The sequence below is a fragment of the Octopus bimaculoides genome, chromosome 15, assembly GCF_046866305.1.
Source record: "Octopus bimaculoides isolate indiv1 chromosome 15, ASM4686630v1, whole genome shotgun sequence".
NCBI classification, from domain to species: domain Eukaryota; kingdom Metazoa; phylum Mollusca; class Cephalopoda; order Octopoda; family Octopodidae; genus Octopus; species Octopus bimaculoides.
In genome coordinates, this window is record NC_142942.1 from 48133804 (window position 1) to 48145831 (window position 12028).

Here is a 12028-nt window from a genome sequence, read left to right on the forward strand (position 1 = left end):
AAAAATAGGTTTGAGAGAAGAGGTTGAAAGAAGGGGAGATAATAAAGTACTGGTGATCCCCAAACGAAAGTGCATGTGTGTGTGTGTATGTCTATGTGAGAATATTGCCTAGATATTGAGGCAAAAGACTCAAGTGATTTGAAACTTGTAACCTTATATTACAAAGATAGCACAAAATCAATATTCTGTGATAGGTTTTAGAAATAGTATATTGACAATTCCTTATGTCTTTGTTTGTTTCGTTTCTGTTTGTTGTTGTCAAACAAGATTTTAGAAAATTAATTAAGATAGGCCTTAATTAACTTCTTCATCAATACAGTGTTCAGATTTTTCCTTTTCCTGATTTACATGTGATAAATGAAAAGGTATTTTTGTAAGCTTGCATATACATAAGTATGGTTGTGTGTATGTTCATGTATGCATGTGTATGTGTGCATAAATTACATATATGTGTGTTTGTATGTGTATATGTATGCACACATACGTGTGTAAGATGGTGCATGTGTGTGTGTGTGTGTGTGTATTATATAAGAGTGTTTATGTGTATATATGTATATGTATGTGCATATATATATGTATATATACATATATATGTGTATATAAGTATATGTATATATACATATATATGTGTATATAAGTATATGTATATATACATATATATGTGTATATAAGTATATGTATATATATATATATATATATATATATATATATATATATATATATAAGTATATGTATATATATATATATATATATATATATATATAAATGCATAAATACATATATATACATTGTATGCATGTGTGTGGTGTGTGTATATGTGTGTGTGTGTATGTGCGTATGTGCATGTATATATGTAGATATATATATGTATATTACTATGCTTGTGCATACATACATAGATATGAATATACGTCTTTGTAAGGCCTCTAATTTTATTGTTATTAATATTACTTCCGTTGTCAAATTTCACACGACTCCATGTAAAATGTGTGTGTATATATATGAATATACATATGTATATATATATATATATATATATATATATATATATATATATATATATATATATATATATATATATATATGTATGTATGTATGTATGTTTGTATGTTTGTGTGTATGTATGTATATATATATATATATATATATATATATATATACATATACAGATTTATATATATCTATGTATATGTATATATATATATATAGATAGACAGATAGATATACATAGATGCATGCATACATACATACATACATTTTCAAGATTAACTTCAGAAATTTCATCTTTTATTGTTTAACTATAAAAGGCTTTTGGAATGTCGGAATGTCTACACTTGGAACACTGATCTGTGTTTAGACATTTTAAAGTATTTACAAATTTTATGACAAACATCAATTTACAATATTTGCATGCATTGCAAGACGGCTGCCTCAGGGGCAGCATTGAAAAGGTGATTTCCACAGTGATGGTTGCATTTACATGAGTAAACATGTCCCAATTATTTTCAAATGAAAAAATATCAAATACAAGATGGAGCTCCAGGCTTAGACATTTACTTTTGTACAATAGAAGACACGACATAGAACAGTTTTGGAAACATTAATTCGTTTGGAAAATAGAATTGTATGAACAGCGATGACAGCACCATCATTACAGTCACCATCAGCAATAACAGCAACGTTTGTTAATAATATAGCACAAAAATGCAACTCAGCATACATAAGCTAGCTTGAGTAGAAGTGGTGGTGCTACGTTCCAAAAGTTAGTACCTCCTTGCTTGAAAAAATTATTCAGTAAAGTGCAAGGAAAAAGTGAAATACACTTTTACGTTATGCCTGTTTAATATAGAGTGGTATTTGTGTGAAATCAGGAAACACCTGTACAATACTGCAAGGAACTGTCTAGTGGTCTTCGAAGAAACATTCAATGTGTGGATTGAGTTATACCAGAGTACGATGTGGTTTTTGAATACTCTTGAGAAAGAAGGAGAAGACTTTGATCTATAGCAGGACATATGATCCATCACCTGTATTGAAGCATATGGATGTGAAGGCCAAGTTTTTGAAATCAAAGATAAGGTGAGGAGATAAGTAAAGTTTCTTGAGTTGTACAATTATAGACAAATATTATCTTTTATCTTTAGCTTGTTTTAGTCAGCAGACAACAGCCTTCCTGGGGCACCACCTTGAAGAATTTTTCACTGAACAAATCAATCCTTGTATCTATTTTAAGTTTGGTAATTGATCTATTGGTCTCTTTTGCTGAACTTGTATGTAAACAAACCGACACAAGTTGTCAAGTAATGTGGGTGCACAAACACACACGCACGCATATATATATACATAATATCAAGCTGTACTTTATAATTGAGTGATCAGAGACAAACTCTGCACCAACTGGTGCAAGGCAGATGACAATAGTGCAAGGCAGATGACTAACTGCTCAACATGCAATAGTAAAGACCAAAGCTATAGTATAATAGGTTAGGTGCAGGAGTGGCTGTGTGGTAAGTAGCTTGCTTACCAACCACATGGTTCCGGGTTCAGTCCCACTGCATGACACCTTGGGCAAGTGTCTTCTACTATAGCCTCGGACCGACCAAAGCTTTGTGAGTGGATTTCGTAGACGGAAACTGAAAGAAGCCCGTCGTGTATATATATATATATATATGTATATATATGTTTATATAAATAAGGATAAGATCTATATTTAAAATATTGATCTTATCAAGTGGTCAGCATGGGAATAAAAACCATCAAAGGTAATAATTATTTAAAACTATAATACAGGGTATCAAGAGATACCACCACGCTGAAAAAATAGCAGTCAAATCCTGACTCTAAAACCACAATTTATTGTGGTTTTAGAGTCAGGATTTGACTGCTATTTTTTCAGCGTGGTGGTATCTCTTGATACCCTGTATTATAATTTTAATGGTTTTAGAGTCAGGATTTGACAGCTATTTTTTCAGCGTGGTGGTATCTCTTGATACCCTGTATTATAATTTTAAATATGTATATATATGTATATATATGTGTGTGTTTGTGTGTTTCTGTTTGTCCCCCCACCATCGCTTGACAACCGATGCTGGTGTGTTTACGTCCCCGTAACTTAGCGGTTCGGCAAAAAGAGACCGATAGAATAAGTACTAGGCTTCCAAAGAATAAGTCCTGGGGTCGATTTGCTCGACTAAAGGCGGTGCTCCAGCCTGGCCGCAGTCAAATGACTGAAACAAGTAAAAGAGTAAAGAGAGCCCAAGATGCCGGGCCGTAGGATCGAACCCAAGATCTCATGGCTGTATACCAAAGTTGTTAACCACACAACCAGATGCATTATATATGACACTTAAATACCATACATCATGCTCTTCTCATCATTTCACACCAATGTATATGAATACAGAATAACTTTGATGTTAACCAATGAAATATTGAATATTCTAAAATACTCTAAAATCTCAGCACGTAATAAGCTAAATATATAAATGGGCACACACCCACCCCTACAACCCCCAGGCCCCATCCCCACACAAACACACACATATACACAGAAACAGATGCACACACATACGTGTATACACAAACACACACAAATATATATAAACACATATGTATATATACATATGAATACAGAAATATATATACATGCATATATCTACTTATATACACACATACATATAAATATGCATACACACACACATATGCATGTATATATACACATATACAAATATGTACATATACACTTTATACACACTTGTGTGAGTATGTGTCTGTCTATTTCCACAATTCTCTATGATTTGGTGAATTTTTCTCGTAAACTTTTTCTATTGAAATTAATTATTCAAAATACTTTAGTTTTCCCTATATTGATAGTGATAATTCAGATTACCTTGATTTACTGAAGAGGACACACGCACACAAACACATACACACACAACACACACATGATACACACACATGATACACACATGTACATACAGATACATTCACAGATAGACAGACAGAGAACTACATGTAAAGAGATAAATAAAAATAATAGATTTATACCCTGTAAACATACACACAACATATATACACATTTGTGGGTGAGTGTGTGTGTATATATAGATATACATATATATATATAGACATATGCATGTGTATGTATATATATATATATATATATATACACACACACATGTATATATACATACATAAACATACCTATCTTTATGTGTATATGTATATATAGACACCTACATAAGTATATATGTATATATATATCTATATATATATATATATATGCATATATATACACATATACATACATATACATACATCTATGTTATATTTATGTATATACATATATGCACATATATATACATACCTACATACACCTATATGTGTGTGTGTGTGTGTGTGTGTGTGTGTATATACATGTATATATGTATATTCACTAACAGTCTGATAGAAGCTGGAAAATAGATTAGTAAAAACATTTAGATGAGCTGATAGACAGATAGTGAATGAGTGAAACAGAAAATATAGTGAAGCACCAGGCTAGAGGACAAACACTCAAACACTCCTGCACACACACCCACACACGCCCACACACACACACACAAACACACACACTCTGTCTCAAATATACATAATATAATAACTTGATAAACTTCAACAAACTGATTATCCATGCCGGCAAGCTGGCAGAAATGCTAGCACACTGGGTGAAATGCCTTGTGGTATTTTATCTGCCACTATGTTCTGAGTTCAAGTTCCGCTGAGATTGACTTTGCCTTTCATACTTTCGAGGTCAATAAATTAAGTACCAGTTGCGTACTGGAGTCGATGAAATCCCCCACAATTTCAGACTTTGTGCTAAGAGGAGAAAAGAATAAACAGATTATCCAAACAAGTAGATGTATGTGTGCGAATCCATTTGTGTCTGTGTAGGTATATCTATCTATCTATCTATCTATCTATCTATCTATATCTATATATATATATAAATATATTAAACGTGAATTGAAAGCAGAACACAAAGGATATCACGGTACACGTTTCAAGCTTTATACACAATCTGTCATTATATCAGTATATATTGTTGATATAAAGGATGGTTTAAAGCTATCTTCAGCCGCAAGCATTTTCAGTCCCAAGATTACATCACAAAGGAAAAAGAAAGAGAAAGAGAAAAAGAAAAAGTCCACTTAGTATTATCCATTATAATAGGTTTATCCTTTAAACTGTTATATCTGCATAAATGTTCGTTGGATATCCATACATATATATATATATATATATATATATATATATATATATATATATATGGCTAACCAAAACCTTATGAGTAGATTTGGCAGACAGAAACTGAAAGAAGTCCATCGTATAAGTCAGTGTGTGTGTGTGTGTGTGTGTGTGTGTGTGTGTGTGTGTATCTCCTTGCTTTGACATTGCATGATAATTGTAAATGAGTTTCATCACCATCATACAAGAGACATCATATATTTCCAGTCTTCCATGAAAACATGTCTGGTCAATGGGAAATATTAACCTTACTTAGAAAAGGGGTAGCTTTGCAGCAAGGAAGGGCATCGGGCTGTAGAAAACCTGTTCCATCTGACCCATGCATGCATGGTAAAGTGGACGATAAAAAGATGGGGATGTGGAGGAGAAAGAAGAGAAGGATGATGGTGATGACAGCAATAATGATAACAATTACAATTATTATTATGATGATGATGACGATATATACAAAGAAGATAAACAATTTTATATTTGTCTGAATATATTCCAAAATAAAAATAACTAATTATCTTCTAGATATCTTCAAACATCAAAGTTAATTAATATATATTATTATGATAGATAAATAAATGATATATCACGATTTTGACTTCTCTTTGACGTTTCTAATACAACAATAATATATTTTCATATATTTATGGCATTGTCATCTGAAGACAAATAACTTTGATTGTTTCTTGATGTGATAATGGATTTATGCTCAGGATGATATCAGCTCACTTAAATGCGTCTATTGGTGCTGTTCAGAAAGTCGACAGTGGGTGGGTGTTAACACATTGCCCTATAAAAAAAAATAGATATATTTTTTAAAGCATTTGCTCATTACAAGGTCATTGGACTACTGAAAATGTAAGTGCTACTAGTATAAAATGGACACTAGACCTTGTATACAGACCTCGTATGCACAGACCTCATACACACACTCACACACACATACTTATACATATACAGATATAGACAGACAGATAGATACACTTATACATACAAACATATATATATATATATATATATATATATATATATAAATATTTATCTATATATATATATATATATATATATATATATATATATATATATATATATATATATATATATATATATGTATATATATATTTATATATACATATATATGTGGAGGTGCAATGGCCCAGTGGTTAGGGCAGCAGACTCACGGTCGAAGGATCATGGTTTGGATTCCCAGACCAGGCTGTGTGTTATTGAGCGAAAACACCTAAAGCTCCACGAGGCTCCGGCAGGGGGTGGTGGCAACACCTGTTGTACTCTTTCGCCCCAACTTTCTCTCACTCTTTCTTCCTGTTTCTTGAGTCAAGCTGCGATGGACTGGCGTCCTGTCCAGCTGGAGGGAGGAGTGCGGAATACATACACCATAGAAACTAGGAAACTTGCCAGAAGTTTATCATTTAAACATATATGAGTATATCTAGACATACAACTATATGCATGAAAATGCATACAAAGAACAGAAAATACAAAACTGCACGTATACATACATACATACAAAATACATACATTCATACAAAAATATGTTGTTGTTGATGTTGAAATTCCAATGAAGGAACCTTGGATCCAAGTCAGAAACCAGCTCTTTCCCTATTGGCAAGAAATCTTGAAACAAAACTGAATAATGACATATATGCATACATATAAACATGCATACATACATACATACATACATACATACATACATATAGATCAAATTTGCAGAAAACAAAAGACGAAGACAGGTGTAGGAACAACAAGCAGGTTTATTTGTTTAACACTTGGGAAAAATGGAAATGTCTTTTACATTTCGAGTCTATGCTCTTTGGCAGTAAGGATTAAAAGGGAAAAAAAGTAGAGAGAAAAGATGTGCAGAGTTCAACTGTCCAACATGGTGAGATGTATGTATATACGTACATATATATGCTATATCTTGTTCATACAATTAGATGTATGACTGTTATTTTTAAGCGTAGAGCTCCAAGAAGATTATAATCAAACAGTCTGCTTCTGGTATAGTAGTTTAGCTCATAATATACTTAGTTGGAACAAATGATATAAGCTGGTGTTTATCATAATTTATCAAATACACACACACAGACACATATATATATACACTCTCATATATATATATACACATATATATATACACTGTATATATATATATATATATATATATATATATATATATATATATATATATGCATGTATGTATGTATGTGTGTGTGTGTTTGTATGTATTTATGTATGTATGAATATATATGTATGTATTTATATATATATATATATATATATATATACAGATATGTGTGTGCGCGTGCGTACACGCTTATGTGTGTATGTATGTGTACATCAGTGGCGTGCGGTGACTTCTGGGGTAGGGCATGCAATGAATTTCTTCCCCCTCCCCATTGGCAATTTTTCAGTAAAAGAATTTTCGTATTCCTACGATTTACATATGGGAGATTCTGAATATGCAATCACCCCCGTATGATCTAGAATAAGCAGGGAATAAAAAATGGCTCTGTAGAGATGAGCCTGAAATAAGTGTATTGTTTGTATCTTTCTCTCTCTTCGAAACGTCAGTACTTTCCCATCCTCACTCTCCCTTTAAAATGTCTAAAAATCATAAGTGAAATGGAATAAAGATGAAATTGGATTCTGTTAATAATTTTGCATATTCGGAATATCTGTAAAAGGTAGGAATCCGAAAAATTTTTTTCAAAAAATTTCGTTTTTCAAAAGGGTGCGATTCTGCATTAGCCCCTATACCTATTGGTTCAGCTGAATCAATTTGAAATGATTTAATAAAGAGAACACATTTAGTTACATTACATGGCCATGGTTTTAGATAGTTACGCTCTCGAAGACAAGTCAGGTGCTTTATAATGCTACTTGTCAATTCCGGGAAAATTGTTGATACTCAAGCAGACTGTTCTGAGACTTACTGAACTCCATATATTAAAAGACTACGTCTCACGCACATACATTGAAAATACACGCATATACATGAATACACACACAATGAAAGACAGCCAAAATTCAACATTGTAAAAAGCCCCCCACCCACCAAAAAAAACTGTTGTGGCAGAAGTCAACATCTCTGAGATTGAAACAAGACATTTACGGCCGTAAATAAACTACACCCAGCAGCACAGAAACTAAAACCTATGTAGGTTAGGTGTGACGAAGAAGTCGAACCATTTCTCCTGCGAAACAATACCGATGTAAGAAGGTCGAACCTTACGTTATAACAAACACTAACCAAAACCTGCAATATATGCCCTTTAATATATTAAGCTTTTTTTTTAATGTTCTAAAATATTATTTACCTCATTTATAAATTAATTCAATTCTTCGATCTTTCTGGGCAAATATATCTATCATATTTTCATAGAAATCTTCTCTTTTCATCAATTGCTGTAATAAATCTTTTTCAATTGACATTAGTGCTAACCCAGACAGTCTTCTTTCTCCTGTCGCATTTCTTTGGTATGTTTCGACTCAACTTAATACAGAAAAGGATCGCTCTACAGAAGCAGTGGTAGACGGAATTGTCAAAATCAACTTGCACAGATTGAAGAGTTCACGAATATTTTAAAATCTATCAAAGATTTTATATGCCTTTGCGAACGCTCGTGCTTTAGCATAGCCATATGTAAATTATTTAAATCATCATAGCCTTTATCATTCTAAACATTCTTTTCTAAGCAAAAAAGTAAACAAGGCCAACAGAATAATTTATTAAGTGTAGCAATTCCAGTTAACCATTTTTTCTTTTCATACAAATTAACCTGAAATTGTCTCGTGAATTAGGTAAATTCGGTGTTGGTTTCTTTTCGAAAAACTATTTCTCAAAATATCGTTTATAACACTCATTTCGAAAAAGGCTACTTTTATATAAGAATACAGGTGTAAGCGTAAAGAATACAGGTGTAAGCGTAAAGAATACAGGTGTAAGCGTAAAGAATACAGGTGTAAGCGTAAGAGTAAATTGCATCTGAGTCAATTTCAACAAAACGAAAAAATAACGTTAGTAAAATTAATTAAAGATTAATTAGCTACTTCTGAAATAAGAAATATAGTATAGATAATATTTTTTTTCAGAACACTCCGAAAATATAATAGTGCAAACAGATGTTTTGGATAAAAAAAAAATTCAAACTTACCGCCAGGTTATTCCGACCTTTTATCTGGCTAACTCAGGAATTATGGGATTGCTTTTGTTCGGGTCAGAACGAGGCTAGCAACAAGTCTACACTAACAAAGAGACAGAGAGGGGGTGTCAAAAAGTGGAACGAGGCTAGCAACAATTGTACACAAAGAGGGAGAGGGGAGGGGGTGTCAGGTGGTCTTCTCAAAGCAGACGAACGAGTCAGTGAGAGAGGGGGAAGGGAAGGCAGAATATTTCGAAAACACCTGGACGGAGTTTCTTTGAAAAAAAAATGAATATTTTATCGAATTTTCCGATGATATGGATAAAAAAATCACAGAGCATGCAGCGCATAATTGCATGCCTGAGAGTGCACGCCTCTGATGTATATATTTATATCTGTACTTACATACTTACACAAACTCTCTCTCTCTCTTTCTCATAGACACACTCGCACACACACACACACACACACACACACACACACACACACACACACACACACACACGCATATACTCACACACACCACTGAAAACAAATTATTTGCCGGCAAGACTATATTATAGATATGAAATAAAGTGATGTATTTATCATGACAAGCTTGTAAGACAAAGCAGGTAAACTTTAAGAAGATCTTGGAATAATACCATAATTCCATCATGAAATTTACCATTCATCCGAACCAGGCACCAAACAATGCAAAGAAGGCTTCAGTTCTTTCCAGCGCTCACTCACAGCCCCCCCCCCATCAATAAAACATCCTAATTGCACATGTATCACTTTATATCAAAGATACCCCACCCTGCCTGCCTCTGCTCCATCCTCAAGCCATGATTCCTAAATATACGTATCAGCACATTAGGTATCTCATTAAAATAACTCTTGAATTATTAATTATTTTCAGCTCATTATGCTAACGAACTATGCAAATGGATCGCTTGTTTCCCCAATGGATGTGGCACCAGCAACAGTAGTGTTAGTGTAGTTAGTGCTAATGGTGTTGGTGGTGGTGGTGGTGTTGGTGGTGGTGGTGGTGGTAGTGGTGGTGGTGGTGGTGGTGGTAGTGGTAATGCTGCTGCTGCTAGTGTTGATGGCTTTCATATTGATGGTGGTCCTGTTCATGCTGTTTGTATTGACATTGGATTTGGTGTTTTTTTCGCATGTAGGCAGTGATAAGAGTTGATATATTGGTGACGGTGATGGTTATGGTGGCGGTGGTGGAGGTGGTTCCCCCCCCCCCCCCGTGATACTGTCGGGATGTTGGGAGGTGGTCTTTATGTTGGATCGGTGGTGGCGCTCTCTGTTTACATGGTAGCAAAGGTAAATTAATGGCTAATGGCCATTGCTACCCCTACCCCACCACAACCATGGCCACCACCACCACCACCACCACCATCACATATCAATGTATTACTGCAGCAAGCTGTGTTATAACACAATTCCACACATCACACACACACACACACACACACACACACACCGGCCACTACTACCACCATCACCACCACATACACTCACCCACCCATACATGCTGTTATGCATAATGTTGCAGGTGCTTGTTTTAACATCTGTAATTAGATTTGCCAGATAAGAAAACCAAGAAATTAAGCTGATATACAAATCACACAGCATTTCACATCACACCTTCCTGCAGAGTCTGCATGCCAAAGCAGAACCGTTCTTAACGCATTTACTATTTTCCCAACATTGGAATGGAAACATCTGAGAGTGTTGAGTGGCATGGGTGGAAAGGGGTGATGGTGATCGAGAGATCTAAAACAGCTGCTAGTGAATTAATGACTAATACTTTTAATATTTTAAAATTTTGTGGAGAACATGTTAATAATACGACTAATTAAGTTTGGAAGAAGTGAGGAAGTGTGTTGTCATACTACCAATCCAGGGATCTTGAGATCAAATTCCCAACAAGGTGCAGGCATGGGTAAGTGGTTAAGAAACTCACTTTGAAACCATGTGGTTTTCGGTTCCGTCTTACAGCATGGAATCAAGGGCAATTATCTTCTTCTATAGCCCTGGGCCAATTCATAAAGTAAAGCAAAATTACTTCCCCAAGTCATGCTGACAAACAAGGGTCAATTTTTCTGGTTTCATGGCATATAAATTCTCCACTTGGACGTGATGCTGGCCCATTGCAGGATTACTTCTTTTTACAAGCTGGAGCAATGTGAAATGAAGTGTTTTTGTTCAAAAACACATGTTGCCTGGTCCAGGAATCGAAACCACAATCTTATGATCATGAGTCCAACACCCTAACTGCTAAGCCAGGCATCTCCACTGTGGGCTGACTGATAACTTCTGAATAAATGTGATAGACAGAATTTGAATGGATGCCTGTTGTAAATATAAATATTTTGGTAACTTATTTGCCAAGCATTCAAAGAAGAGACTGTTGTGTTGTACTATCTGACACCACTATTCAATGGTATGGTGGACTCAATGGAGGATGCTCTCCCAGGGGCCTCGCAGGAATAGCAGAAGTAAAGGTAATGTTTCCCTCTCTGGTCATACCAGCTCATAAGGGCTAGTTTCCGGGTTTCTGTGGCATATATATTCCCCACTTGGATGGG

General features: G+C 34.4%; 1 long non-coding RNA gene across 2 annotated transcripts in view; it reads right to left on the bottom strand.

The window, feature by feature from the left end:
* Window positions 1-5340: 5340 nt before the first annotated feature.
* Window positions 5341-12028, bottom strand: part of LOC149132520 (uncharacterized) — a 55054-nt gene continuing 48366 nt past the window's right edge. Inside the window, exons 2-3 of one of the 2 annotated variants that reach the window (XR_016244526.1) lie at window positions 9456-9541; window positions 5341-6067 (exon numbers count right to left, since the gene is read on the bottom strand). This is a non-coding gene — a long non-coding RNA (uncharacterized LOC149132520). Of the gene's footprint in view, window positions 6068-9455; window positions 9547-12028 lie in introns of both variants that reach the window. The other variant, XR_016244525.1, reaches the window with a different exon arrangement.